This window comes from Halichoerus grypus, chromosome 12 (genome assembly GCF_964656455.1).
Source record: "Halichoerus grypus chromosome 12, mHalGry1.hap1.1, whole genome shotgun sequence".
NCBI lineage: Eukaryota > Metazoa > Chordata > Mammalia > Carnivora > Phocidae > Halichoerus > Halichoerus grypus.
Genome location: NC_135723.1, coordinates 11,335,037 through 11,347,894, shown reverse-complemented (window position 1 = coordinate 11,347,894; position 12,858 = coordinate 11,335,037). Strand labels below are relative to the sequence as shown.

General features: G+C 44.3%; 2 long non-coding RNA genes across 3 annotated transcripts in view; one reads left to right on the top strand and one right to left on the bottom strand.

Annotated features, from left to right (window-relative positions):
* LOC118522846 (uncharacterized) overlaps positions 1–3,104 on the top strand; it is a 161,288-nt gene extending 158,184 nt beyond the window's left edge. For both annotated transcript variants that reach the window (XR_004910814.2, XR_013443060.1), the window contains one exon: positions 1,680–3,104. This is a non-coding gene — a long non-coding RNA (uncharacterized LOC118522846). The remainder of the gene's footprint in view (positions 1–1,679) is intronic.
* Positions 1–12,858, bottom strand: part of LOC144379716 (uncharacterized) — a 131,804-nt gene extending 118,946 nt beyond the window's left edge. The window contains exon 1 of the long non-coding RNA XR_013443061.1: positions 12,822–12,858. This is a non-coding gene — a long non-coding RNA (uncharacterized LOC144379716). The remainder of the gene's footprint in view (positions 1–12,821) is intronic.

The following is a 12,858-nucleotide window of genomic DNA, read 5'->3' as shown; positions in this document are numbered from 1 at the left end:
TCTTTTTTTTTTTTTAAAGATTTTATTTATTTATTTGACAGAGAGATAGAACAAGTAGGCAGAGAGGCAGGCGGAGGGAGAGGGAGAAGCAGGCTCCCCGCCGAGCAGGGAGCCCGATGCGGGGCTCGATCCCAGGACCCTGGGATCATGAGCTGAGCCGAAGGCAGCTGCTTAACCAACTGAGCCGCCCAGGCGCCCCGCCCTCGTGGCTTTCTAGAGAAACCAGCCCTGTCGTCTGGCTCTAGCTTTGCCACCAGCCTGACAATGAATCTTCTCGCTGCTGCTTTTGTCACCCACGGATGCCCCCGGTCCTGCGACTGGTTTTGCTTCCCTGATCACACAGGGTAGACCCAGGTGTATGGCCCATTCTAGCAAAGGTATAGGAAATTACAGGAGGCATTTTGTCCGACACCCTCCCTTCCGGATTCCTCTTGCTCTCTGTAGCTTCGCTTTGCCTTATTTCTGCCCTTGTTTTAATGGTATCTTGCTGCTTTGCATCCTCTTGCTTCTCTGAGTTCTTTTTAGCAATCAGGCGGGAAATAGGCCCTCCGGGTCCTCAGGCATCGGTCTGGCCTGCTGGCCTCCAGGCCTCGGTGCGTGCTTCCAAAGCCTTGAGCAGAAAGCTCCAGGATCTTTTCTCCCAAAAAAACCTTCTTTACACCCCCTCTGCCAGAGCCAAGCAGAAGGTAGAAAATCGAGTTTTTAGGCCCGGAGCTGGTTGACCTCGGGCTCTGTCTGACTGGGAGCTTGAAACTTCCTCACAGGCCAAGGGGAAGGAGCCATAGGCCTGGTGTCCCACTAACCACATCTTTTGACAAGCTGCTCACTTTGGCTCCCCGATATTCTCATGTGTGGAAAATGGAGACCAACTTCTCAAGTCGGATGTAAGGAGAGCCCCCATCTCTCCTGCCCATGCTCTACCTGCCTCCCAGCGGCACCCATGCCCCCCCACACACACACCTGTAAGGCTCTTCATCACTCACCACCTGTGTCGCCTCCTTTGTAAAATCCTCTCTAGCCAAGGGTGAACTTCAGCATCTACATAGGGCTTCACAGTTTACAAAGTGCTTTATGTACAGAGTCCCTTGGGATCTTCATGGGATTTTCTCCATCAATCCAGACAGGTAGATTTAAGAAAACTCTCTCATGCGAATCAAATACCCCACACTGGATTCCTTCCTTTCCTTAGTGCTCTCAGGGGATGTGTGCCAACAATATTCCAAACTTTTTTTTAGGTAAAGATCACATTATTGATTAGTTTCCCCGTGCTATTAATATCCTCATTCAGAAATATACAGACACACGTGTGGTTTGCCGCATACTTCCCACTCAACATAGAACACATGTCCTTAGTTATCCTCATTTTTAACATTGGGGCGTCTGGTGGATGGTGCACCTCTTCCCAGTATGAACGGCAAGATTAAAAGTCCGGAAGACGCCAGAGGTCTCCTTTGTTAGTTTTCCTGAGCTTGAGATCCTTGTCACAGAGGCAGGAAGTAATACACTGTCACGGATCACCTGTGGTTGATAAGTCGCTAACCCAATAAAACCCAGAGTGCAATTTTCTGAAAACCGCATATAAGGCTCTCTCCCAAGGTTTCTCTCCTACTTTTCAGCTTTTGTCTCTGAAACAAATGCCAGGCCAAGTGACAGAATGTACTGTTATTCTCTTTTCACAGATGAAAGACAGCAAGACGTGGTGAGCCGCACCAAATGTGTCGTGACCAGCCATGGGCTGAGCCATGCCCTAAACTGAAGCTCTGGGCCCCAAATGCAAGGGCCTCCTCAGGGAAAACTTCTGCTGTGCTCAGTTTACGGTTAGAGAAAGAAACTGGGAATATTTTCCCACACAGAACCCAGCCAGAGCCAGCCTGACGGGCTCTCCCTTCCACTCGTGAGTCCCACCATCCACCTGCAGCAGGTGTGAGGGCTCCTTCGTGTGGACTCGACACCACTGTCTGGGACAGGTGCAGTGCTGTGGGCCAGAGCTACGGAGCTTGGCCCGCTTCGGGCTCGAATGCGGCCCCTGCATGTTTGGTGTACATCAGTACGCACGGCCGGCCCTCACGAGAGAAACACCATGAACAAGCTAACCCACTCTACCACCTTCCTGTCCTAATGGTGACCTCTAGGGTTTGCACAGCAAGCAAAGCAAGTCTCCTGGTCCTCTGCAAGCCAGGCGCCATGCATTTAGTTAGCAAGCAGTTTGCGACTTAGGTATTCTTTAGCTGGAGAGGTTGAGGTCCTTGCAGGGACTTAAGAGAGCGTGGCCTTCTGGAAGCCATGTTTCATCATCATGGCACAAATCAGCAAAGTGACTCAAATGGAAGGACTTCAGGGCCAAGGAGAGGATCCTAACACTGGAATCAAGCAGGGGAGAGACAGTTTTGGGCCAATCTGATTTTGTTCTTTGACTGCTCAGATATTAGCAAAGGGTGTGGCGCAGAATTGAGGAGGAAGTGGAAACTGATCATAGTTCCCTTGTACTTCCTGAGCACCCACTGTGTGGCAGATGCTCTGCTCTATGTTGAAGTATACTTCACTGTAATAACCTGCTATGGTATGTAATGTTATTATCACCACTTTACAGATAAGGAAACTGAGGCACAGAGAGGCTGAGTAACTCGCCCAAAGCTAGTAGCTGGTGAGGCTGGGATTTGAATCCAAGAAGGCTGACTTCAAAGCTCCTTTTCTGTGGTGGGCACTGTGTGTGGCCATCCATTATCCATTGTTTCTTAGTAACAGAACACCCATTGCTTCTTAGAGTGAAAGACATTTCTCAGCTTCCTTACAGCTCGATGCCTCTATATGAGTAAGTTTTGCCCTCTGCAGTATAAGTGGCAGAGTTTTGCAGGAACACTAGAAAGTTTCTTTAACAAGGAGGGACTTATTTTTTCTTCGCCATATTCCTTTTTGGAACATGGATGTGATTGCTGGAGCTCCAGAAGCCATTTTGGACCAAGAGGTAGCCTTGGGAAAGCCAGATTGGAGAGTTGGAAAGAGTCCAGCTCATTGATGACCTCACAGGTCTGCCTTTCAAGCTTTGATTAGTGTACCTCCTAGGCCTTGGGATAGAAATAAACTCTCATCTTATTTAAACCATTGCAATCTAGTTTCTCTCATAAGTGAGTAAATCTTTCCTAACAAACTTTATATCCAGATACCATGCTTTCATGATTACCTGCTTTAATCCTTAGAACCATATTGTTAGGTGGGGGGCATCTGGTTTTTTTGTTTGTTTGTTTGTTGGCATCTGTTTTATACATGGGAAAATGGAAGCATAGGGAGATTAAGTACCTCCACCCAAGTCACCCAGCTGGAAGTGGCAGATGAGAGCACTCTGATGCCCAGGACAGTGGATGCCAGGTGAACAAGCCCAGACTGAGGCAAAGCTCACTACATAAGAACCAGCAGAAGGAGATGCTGATCCAAGAGCTCTGGGTGGGGTCTGGGCACCTGGACTGGAAACAGCGTCCCACAAGATTTTAACACACAGCTATAATCGCTGCCCCTTTCCATGTTGAACGATCATAATTCAGGAAAAGGGTAGATGGAAAAGTGAGATAAAAGCAGGAAGAACGGGAGCAAGAGGGAGAATCCCTGTGGATCCGACATATTCTGATGACAGGGAGGGAGAGAGAGGCGTGAGCTTGCAGGCCAGACATTCCCATCAGCTCCAGAGAATTAGCAGCCAATACTCCCGGCAGGGAGGTGGGAGCCCTGGGCGGTTGAGGGGATCCAGGCGGGGAAGCAATGGCACTAACACATACATGAAGTGTGTTAATAAATACAAGGCGAAGGAGAAGTGTGAGAGGACGTTGTTACAGTTACTCTCAGATTAAGGAGCCACCGCTCACCTTCAGTCCTAGTTCAGAAGGTCCATGTGGTCCGGCTCATAGCTGTGGTGTGTCTGTGGCCTTGGCCATTGGCTCCATCCTCCTCTGCTTCTGTAGATCTGTTGTTATCATGGTGACTGAAGGGGGTTGACAGATGGAGTAAGAAAGGTAATATTGACTTTTCTGTTTTCTGTGTCTCACTAAGGCTTGTTCAGGCAGTGATTAGCAATTCACCTGGTCAACAATTGACAGACTGAAAGTACAGGTATGTCATGAATTGAGACTACCTGCAAGAAAACATAAAATACAGAACTTTTAAAATGATGTTTTATTAATTAGCAGCACATAAAATAATGTGCAGTCTGTGAGACATTTTGAAACAGTGGTGGTGGGATCCAGAACCTTCTATACATCTTATTCTGCCTTAACCACATCTTCCCTTCTGACTCTTCCCCTTCTCTTGCACAAGTTCCCCATAGAGATTTGCCTACAGGTGAGCACCTATCTCTTTTACTCCTGTAGTCAGTCAGTGTTACTTGAGCTCCCACCATGAGCCGAGCACTGTTCTAGGCTTTCAGATACACTGTTAATCATAAGCTTAGGATGCTGTAAGGAAGATTCACATTAAACAAAACCCAGAGTGGTCCTCTATGGATTGGGCGCCATGGGAGTAGAGGGTTCTTTTTTGTCTCTTTTGCTCAGCCTTCTCACCATGCAAACACCGCCTCTAGGTCAGACCTCCAAGAGGGAGGTGCTGTGTCCCACCCACCCCAGACTTTTCCACAGCAGAGCAATTACCTATTAGAGCAGCCTAGGCCCTCTTGCCATACCAGACTTATGAGAGAGAAAGAGAGAGAGAGAGAGAGAGAGAGAAATGAACATAGAGAGGAAGGGGGGAGGGGTGTGATTTATAATGAGAAATACATATTTAGTCTTCAGCCTTTCCTAGGCACAAAGCTTTTAAAACCCTTGGAATTTCCTATGAGATGAGAACCATAAAGGTGTGTTTTGTTATGTTAATAAGGTGACTTTTGGAAAGCCCCTAGGTTACCAAGGGATAACAGCTGGTTGCTAGGGGAACCAACCACTTGTTTGGAACTTTCAGTCCAGACCCCTTGCCTCCAGGGAAGGGCTAGCAGCTAGAGATTGAGTTCAATCACCAGTGGCCAATGATTTAATCAACCATGTCTATCGGTAATAAAGCCTCTATAAAAATCCAAAAGGACATGGTTTGGAGAGCTTCTGGGTTGGTGAACACGTGGAGATTGGGGAGAGTGTGCATATGGAGAGGATATGGAAGCTCCACTCCCCTCCCCACAAACCTTGCTCTCTGCATCTGTTCCATCTGAGTTACATCCTTGTATAATAAATTGGAAATCTAAAATGTTTTTCTGAGTTCTGTGAGCCACTCTAGCAAATTAATCAAACCCAAGGAGGGAATCATGGGAACTGCCAATCTGTGTAGTATATTGATCAGAAGCACAGGTAACAGCTTGGACTTGTGATTGGCCTCTGAAATGGGGCTGGAGGGAGTGTGCAGTCTTGTAGAACTGAGCCCTTACCCTGTAGAATCTGACACTATGTCCAGGTAGATAATGTCAGAATTGAGTTCAATTGTAGGGCGCCCAGCTGGTATCAGAGTTTTGTTTGATGTGGAAAAAACCATAGACACACACATTGGAATCAGCATCACAGTTATTGGGAACAGGGGGAGAGAAATAAGAAATCAAAGTCCCTGATCAAGACCAAGTAATATTCCCACCAGCCCATTTCCACAAATTAGCTTTCTGGGTTGGTATGGGGGGAGGGGTAGGACTTGAAGAGGGAGAAGAGTCTGGCACTCTTCCCTGGGGACCGATACCACTAATCTTGGATCCTATCGAAATAGAAGACATCATTTGTGGACACAATACAACAGTACTAGGTACCCCAAATTGCACTAAATGTAAAGAATAAAACCCAGTGAGACATGACCTTTACCCTCCAAAAGCCCACAGCAGGGGATCTTATGAACTGTTTATACCCCAATATCAAAACCAGAAAAAGACACTACTACAGAACTATAGGCCAAGACCCTGATGAATATAGAGGCAAAAATTCTCAATAAAACACTAGCAAACCAAATTTAGCAGCACACTAAAAGTATCATTCACCATGATTGAATGAGATTTATTCCTGGGATGCAAGGATGGTTCCACATAAGCAAATCAATCAGTGTGATATATCACATTAATAGAATGAAAGGAAAAAATTATATGATTTCTCAATGGATGTCAAAAAGAGCATTTGACAAAAACCAACATCCATCCATGATAAAGACTTTTAATGATTAGGCATAGAAGGAACATATCTCAACATAATAAAGGCCACATATGACAAGCCCACAGCTAATATCATAATCAGTGGTGAAAGATTAAAAGCTTTCCCTTTAAGATCAGGAACAAAACAAGGGTACCCACTCTTATCACTTCTTTTCAACATGGTACTAGAAGACCTAGCTAGAGTGATCAGGCAAGAAAAAGAAATAAAAGATATCAGAGTTGGAATGGAAGAAGTAAAATTGTCTCTATCTGGAGATGATATGATTTTATATATTAAAAAAAAGTCCTAAAGACTCAAATAACCAAAAAAAACCTGCCATATCTAATCAGTGAATTTAGTAAAGTTTCAGGATACAAAATTAACACACACAAATCAGTAGCATTTTTATACATTAGCAACAAATTTTCTGAAAAAGAAAAAAAGAAATAGATCTCCCAATAGCATCAAAAACAATAAAATACTTAGGAATGAATTTCACTATGAAGGTGAAAAGTCTCTACTCTGAAAACTATAAGACATTGATAAAAGAAATTGAAAAGGCAAATAAGTGGAAAGTATCCCATGTTCAAGGATTGGAAAAATTAATATTGTAAAAATGTCAATACCACCAAAAGCCATCTATAGATTCAGTAGAATCCCTATCAAGTTTCCAATGGCATTTTTTACAGAAATAGAAAAAGAAAACCACTCCTAAAATTTATGTGGAACCACAGAATACCCCAAATAGCCAAAGAAATCCTGAGAAAGAAGAACAAATTAGGAGGTATCACACTTTCTGATTTCATGCTATACTATAAAGCTATCACCATCAAAACAGTATGGTACTGGAATAAAAACAGACAAATAGACCAATAGAACAGAATCAAAAGCCCAGAAATAAACCAGGTCATATACAGTCAACTAATATTTGACAAGGGGGCCAAGAATACTCAGCGGAGAAAAGACAGTTTCTTCAACAAATGACTCTGGACTAATTAGATATTCACCTGTAAAAGAATGAAAGTGGACCCATATCTTACACTGCTCACAAAAATTAACTCAAAATAAATTAAAGACTTCATGTAAGATCTGAAACCCTGAAACTCCTAGAAGTAAACATAGGAATAAAGCTCCTTGACTTGAGTCTTGGTAATGATGTTTTGAATCATTTGGACACTAAAGCACAAGCAGCAAAATAAAAAATAAACATGTGGGACTACATCAAATTGAAAAGCTTCTGTACAGCAAAAGAAAACATCAACAAAGTGAAATGACAGAATGGGAAAAAAATATTTAGAAAGCATATATCTGCTAAGGGGCTAATATCCAAAATATATAAAGAACTCATGCAACTCAAAAGCAGAGAACCAATTAACCTAATTTTAAAAAATGGGTGAAGGACCTGAATAGACATTTCTCCAAAGAAGACATCCAGCTGGCCAACAGACAGGTGAAAAGATGCTCAACATCACTCATCATCCAGGAAATGCAAATCAAAACCACAATGAGATATCACCTCACACCTGTCGGAATGGCCATCATAAAAAAGACAAGATACAACAAATGCTGGTGAGGATGTGGAGAAAAGGGAACCCTCGGGCACTGTTCATGGGAATGTAAATTGGTGGAGCCACTCTGGAAAACAGTTTGGAGATTCCTCAAAAAATTAAAAATAAAGCTATGTGATCCAGCAATTCCACTTCTGGGAATATATCTGAAGGAAACAAAATCACTATCTTGAAAGGATATCTGCACTACCATGTTTGTAGCAGCATTATTTACAATAGCCATGATATGGAAGCAACCTAAGTGTCCATCAGGGATGAATGGATAACACTGTGAGTTATAGATATATACACCCACGATGGAATAGTATTCGGCGATTTAAAAAATCCTACCTTTTGTGACCACGTGGATGGACCTTGAAGGCATTATGCTAAGTGAAATAAGTCAGACAGAGAAACACAAATACTGTATGATCTTACTTATATGTGGAATCCAAAAGAAAAAAGAAAAAAACTCATAGCAAAAAGAGAGCAGAAGATCAAACTTGTGATTGCCAGAGGCAGAGAGGTGGAGAGTCCAGTGAGGAGGAGTTGGAGGAAGGTTGTCAAAAAGAACAAAGTTATAGATAAAAAAGTGCTAGGGATATAATGTACAACATGAAGACTGTAGCGAACACTGCTATATGACATATAAGATATTTCTTAGGAGAGTAAATCCGAAGAGTTCTCATCACAAGGAGAAATCTTTTTTCCTTTTTCTCTTTTCTTTTTTTTTCTTTTTATTGTAATTATATGATAAGATGGCTGTTAGCTGAACCTATTGTAGTCATTATTTCACAATATATGTAAATCAAATCATTATGCTGTATGTATTAAACTTATACAGTGATATATGTCAATTATTTCTCAGTAAAACTGGAAAAAAAGATTCATTTCAATAAATATGAACTTGTAACCCAAAGGTTGTCTGATTACCATGGATACAGATGTGGTCAGATTCATGTTTCTACCCAAATTCCAAGGGCTCCAAGTCTTCCTCCATCTGATACCCCACACACACCCCTGCTCTCGGTGAGAACTTATCTTGCAATGGTTACTTCTGGGAGCCCCCAAATGATGCCTGAGATATATACACTCTTTGGGTCATCTGCTGCGGCTTCATGCAGTGACCCCTTCTTTTCCATCTCAACTCGGGCTGTCAACACTCAGCCTCTGCAGCCTTCAGCCTGTCTGAAGGAGCCTCCTCACTCTCCTGGGAGCATCAGTTCACAGATGGTTTCATTAGAATGGGACAGTGGCCTCCCTGAACTCACCTTTACCACCACCACCACCCACCCCACCCCCCCCCGCCCCTGTTTTCCTCCTCAGTCCAGGGAGGTGATTTTTATTCCCAAAGCCTCACAAAAAAATGTACTTGGAAAACAGTTCTATCAGCCTCTAAGTACCCCCAAGCCCACCTCTCCCCATCTCTGCAAAAAAATTCAGCATGGTTGAGAAACATCTATCTGCCTCATTCTCCTCTCATTCAGCCTGTGTAGAACGTCACTTCTTGCCCCTTTCCAGGTACGAGAATAAAACCTCCTGTGTATGAATGAAAGCAAGTGAACTGGGGAAGGTGGGGGTACCAGATGGCTTCACCAGCCATGTCTCAGCATCAGGTCCACCAGCCTAAATGCCTGGGAAGTGCTTCAGTCCCTACTTTGGTCTGATGCAAAGGAAGGCAAAATATGGACTCTTCTTTCTGGATCCAGCAGAAGGAGCTGGAGACATGGCACGGAATGCATGCAGGTGTGAAGACGGTGAAAGTGAACCTTACACAGGAAACAACCACAGTGGGTTACAAGCTGGCCGGCTACTTTACTTTGTATTATTTTACTGCAGAGAGACCAGTGATGGAAGGTGCTTTTGTTTGTATTTATTTATTTGTATTGTTTAATTTTTGGAGTCAATAACTCATGTGGCTCAGAATTCATTGTGGGTGAGTGAGGATGCCATGAAGTTTCCCATCTCTGTCCCCAAACTTCCTCTCACACACACCCAACGTTGTTTTTGCATATCCTTCAAGATACACATTCAAACAATTGCTGGCATGGATGTTTTCCCTTTTCCTACACAAATGGTGACATATGTACACAAAATTCTACATTGCACTTTCTCCATTCAAGGACGTATCTTGGACATATTCCCGACTGACGGATAAAGTGTCCTCATTCTCTTTCCTGGCTGCGTAACATGACTCCATTGTATGAATGCCCAGTGGCTTCTTTGACAAGGCCCTACTAACGAGCATTTTCTTGTATCCAGTCTCTTGTTATTCAAACAACACTTTAATGAATAGCTTGTACAGACATCGGTGCAATCATACATCATACATACATCAATGCACTTGGAGAGACCTGCGGAGCTGAGACCTGAGACGTGGCTGGGAACAAGGAAGGGGAGCTGGGACTGCCGGTATCAGCCCAGCAGTGGGAGCAACCACGTGACCCGCCCTTTGTAGGGGGGACCCCAGCAGCTCTCATCACTCAAGAAACCAAAGTCCAGCACTGCTGCTGCAGACCCCCTACAGATTTCATCAGTTGTTGCTCCACAGGTAACTTGGATTTGCAAACACTGGCCACCTCCCTGTTCCCTCCCTTCCTTCCTCCGCTGGAGCCTGAGATCTGCACCTACACCAGCAACCAGCCCAGGGCTTCGTGGCTGAGTGAGTGCCAAATGCCAGCCTAGATAGCCCCAGTTGAACCCCACTGCCATGCACGTGCTTGGGACTAGCCCCCTCCAGCTGTGCACCTGCGTGCCACCAGTCTGACTCCAGTAACTGACCTCCACTACTGTGCATCCGTGGTGAGACCCAGCAACTAAAGGAGTGCATACCAACAGCATGGGTCCCTGCTGCCACTTGCGGGCCTGGACTCTGCGCTGTCTCCTGTCACTGACCTGCACCACTGGGCGCCCCGGCAGCTAGCCCCCAGCCATGCACCTGCATGCTCTTGGCCCAACATGCATCACCAGCCTTTACTGCCATGCCCCCACGGTGACACCCTGCGGCCACAAAAGTGCACACTGACAGCCAGGGTCTCCGAAGCTGCCAACGCATCTGCAGTTGGCCCTAGCACTTGCTGTTGGCCCTGACCTTCATCACTACGAGAATATCTGCAACTGGCCTCTGCCACCACCCAAGCACTTGCGGCTGTCCCCCACAGGAGAGTGGGTACACACCCCCTTTTTTGGCCCTCCCCACCCCCTGCCCTGGCACATAGCCACTGGGCCTGGAGGCCCCCCTGCATCTGCTACACAACCCCTGCGGCACTTGCCAAGAACCATGCAGTTGTCAACGTGGACCCCAGCGAGCTGAGCTGATGAGACCCCTTGCGCCCTGGACCCAGCACCACCGCACAACCCTGCACGTGGAGCAGATCAAAACTGCAGTGCAATACCACCTTACATGTGTTAGAATGGTTACTGTCAAAACGACAAGATATAACAATTGATGGTGAGGATGTGGAGAGAAGGAAACCCCGTGCACTGTTGGTGGGAACGTACACTGGTACAGCTACTATGGAAAACAGTATGAGGGTTCCTCAAAAAATTAAATATAAAACTACCAATCCAGCTTTCCACTTCTGGGTACATATCCAAAGAAAATGAAATCACAATATTGAAGAGATATCTGCACTCCCGTGTTCTCTGTGGCATTATTCACAATAGCCCAGACATGAAAATAACCTAAGTATCCATCATGTGATGAATAAAGAAAATGTTATATAAATGTTATATGGATATATATACACACACATTATGTAAACATTTCATATAAAACATATTATAAATGTTATGTAGCATATACATTATATATAACGGGATATTGTTCAGACATAAAAAAAAAAATCCTGCTATTTGCAACAACATGAATGGAACTTAAGGGCAATATGCTGAATGGAATAGGTCAGACTTAGAAAGACAAATACCATATGATCTCACTTATATGTGGAATCTAAAAGCATGGAACTCATACAAACAGAGAGTAGAATGGCAGTTGCCAATAGGTCCAAACTTTCAATTATAAGATGAATAAGTTCCAGAGATCTAATGTACAGTATGGTGACCACAGTTAGCAACATTATATCATATATTAGGAAGTTGCTATGAGAGTAGAGGTTAATGCTTCCATCTCAACAACAGCAAAATGGTAATTATGTGAGGTGAAGGATGTGTTAATTAACTTTATTGTGGTAGACATTTTGCAGTATATATATATCAAATCATCATTGAACATCTTAAACTCACATAATGTTATATGCCAGTTATCTCAATAAAGCCGGAAAAAATAACTAAAAACGCATATACTTGGAAAAAAAAGCTTATGATATGATCCCATATGTGTAAAAGAGAAGAGAGAGATGCGTGAGTACGCAGCAGGGAAGAAGGGTGGAAGGAGAGAAGAGGGAGGAGAGAGTGATGAAGAGTGGAAGGATTTACACTATGATATTAGCAAAGGTACTTTCTGAGATATGAAGCCACAGGATGCTTTAAATATTTTCTCTTGGCTTTCCTATATTTTTTAAATTTTCCTAAAAGAACTTTAAATTTTTTAGATTTTATTTATTTATTTATTTGAGAGATTGAGCACATGAGCAGTGGGGGGTTGGGGGAAGAGCAGAGGGAGAGGGACAAGGGGACTCCGTGCTGAGCGCGGGGCTCTATCTCAGGTCACTGAGATCATGACCTGAGCTGAAATCAAGAGTCAGACGCTTAACCAACTGAGCCACCCAGGTGCCCCTGAAAGAACTTTAATTAGAGGCCCATCCTTCAGGTGCTCCCTTCCTGTAGCAGGTATGTTCTGAGTTCCTAGACAGAAATGTGCAGGATGACCGCCCCCCCCCCACCGCCCCGCCAGCCGCGGGGGACACTGTCGACCCCAGAACTGCAACTATGATATTGGTCAGCTCTACCTGGTCCCATGGATCTAACTCGATGAAACAGTGCTCTCAAGGATTTTTAACTTAGAGTTTGGAACAGGAAACATTGACAGTAACTGTTACCTTTTGTGAATCCGAAATATGAAATATATAGCTGTTCTTAAAGATTTACTTTAAGGAACTTATGAAGTAAATAAAATACCAAAGTCTCTCTGATGAGGGAGCAGAAGGCAAGCTGAGGACAAAGCACAAGCTGACACCCCGCAGCACCCCCCCCCCCCCCCCCCCCCCCCCCCC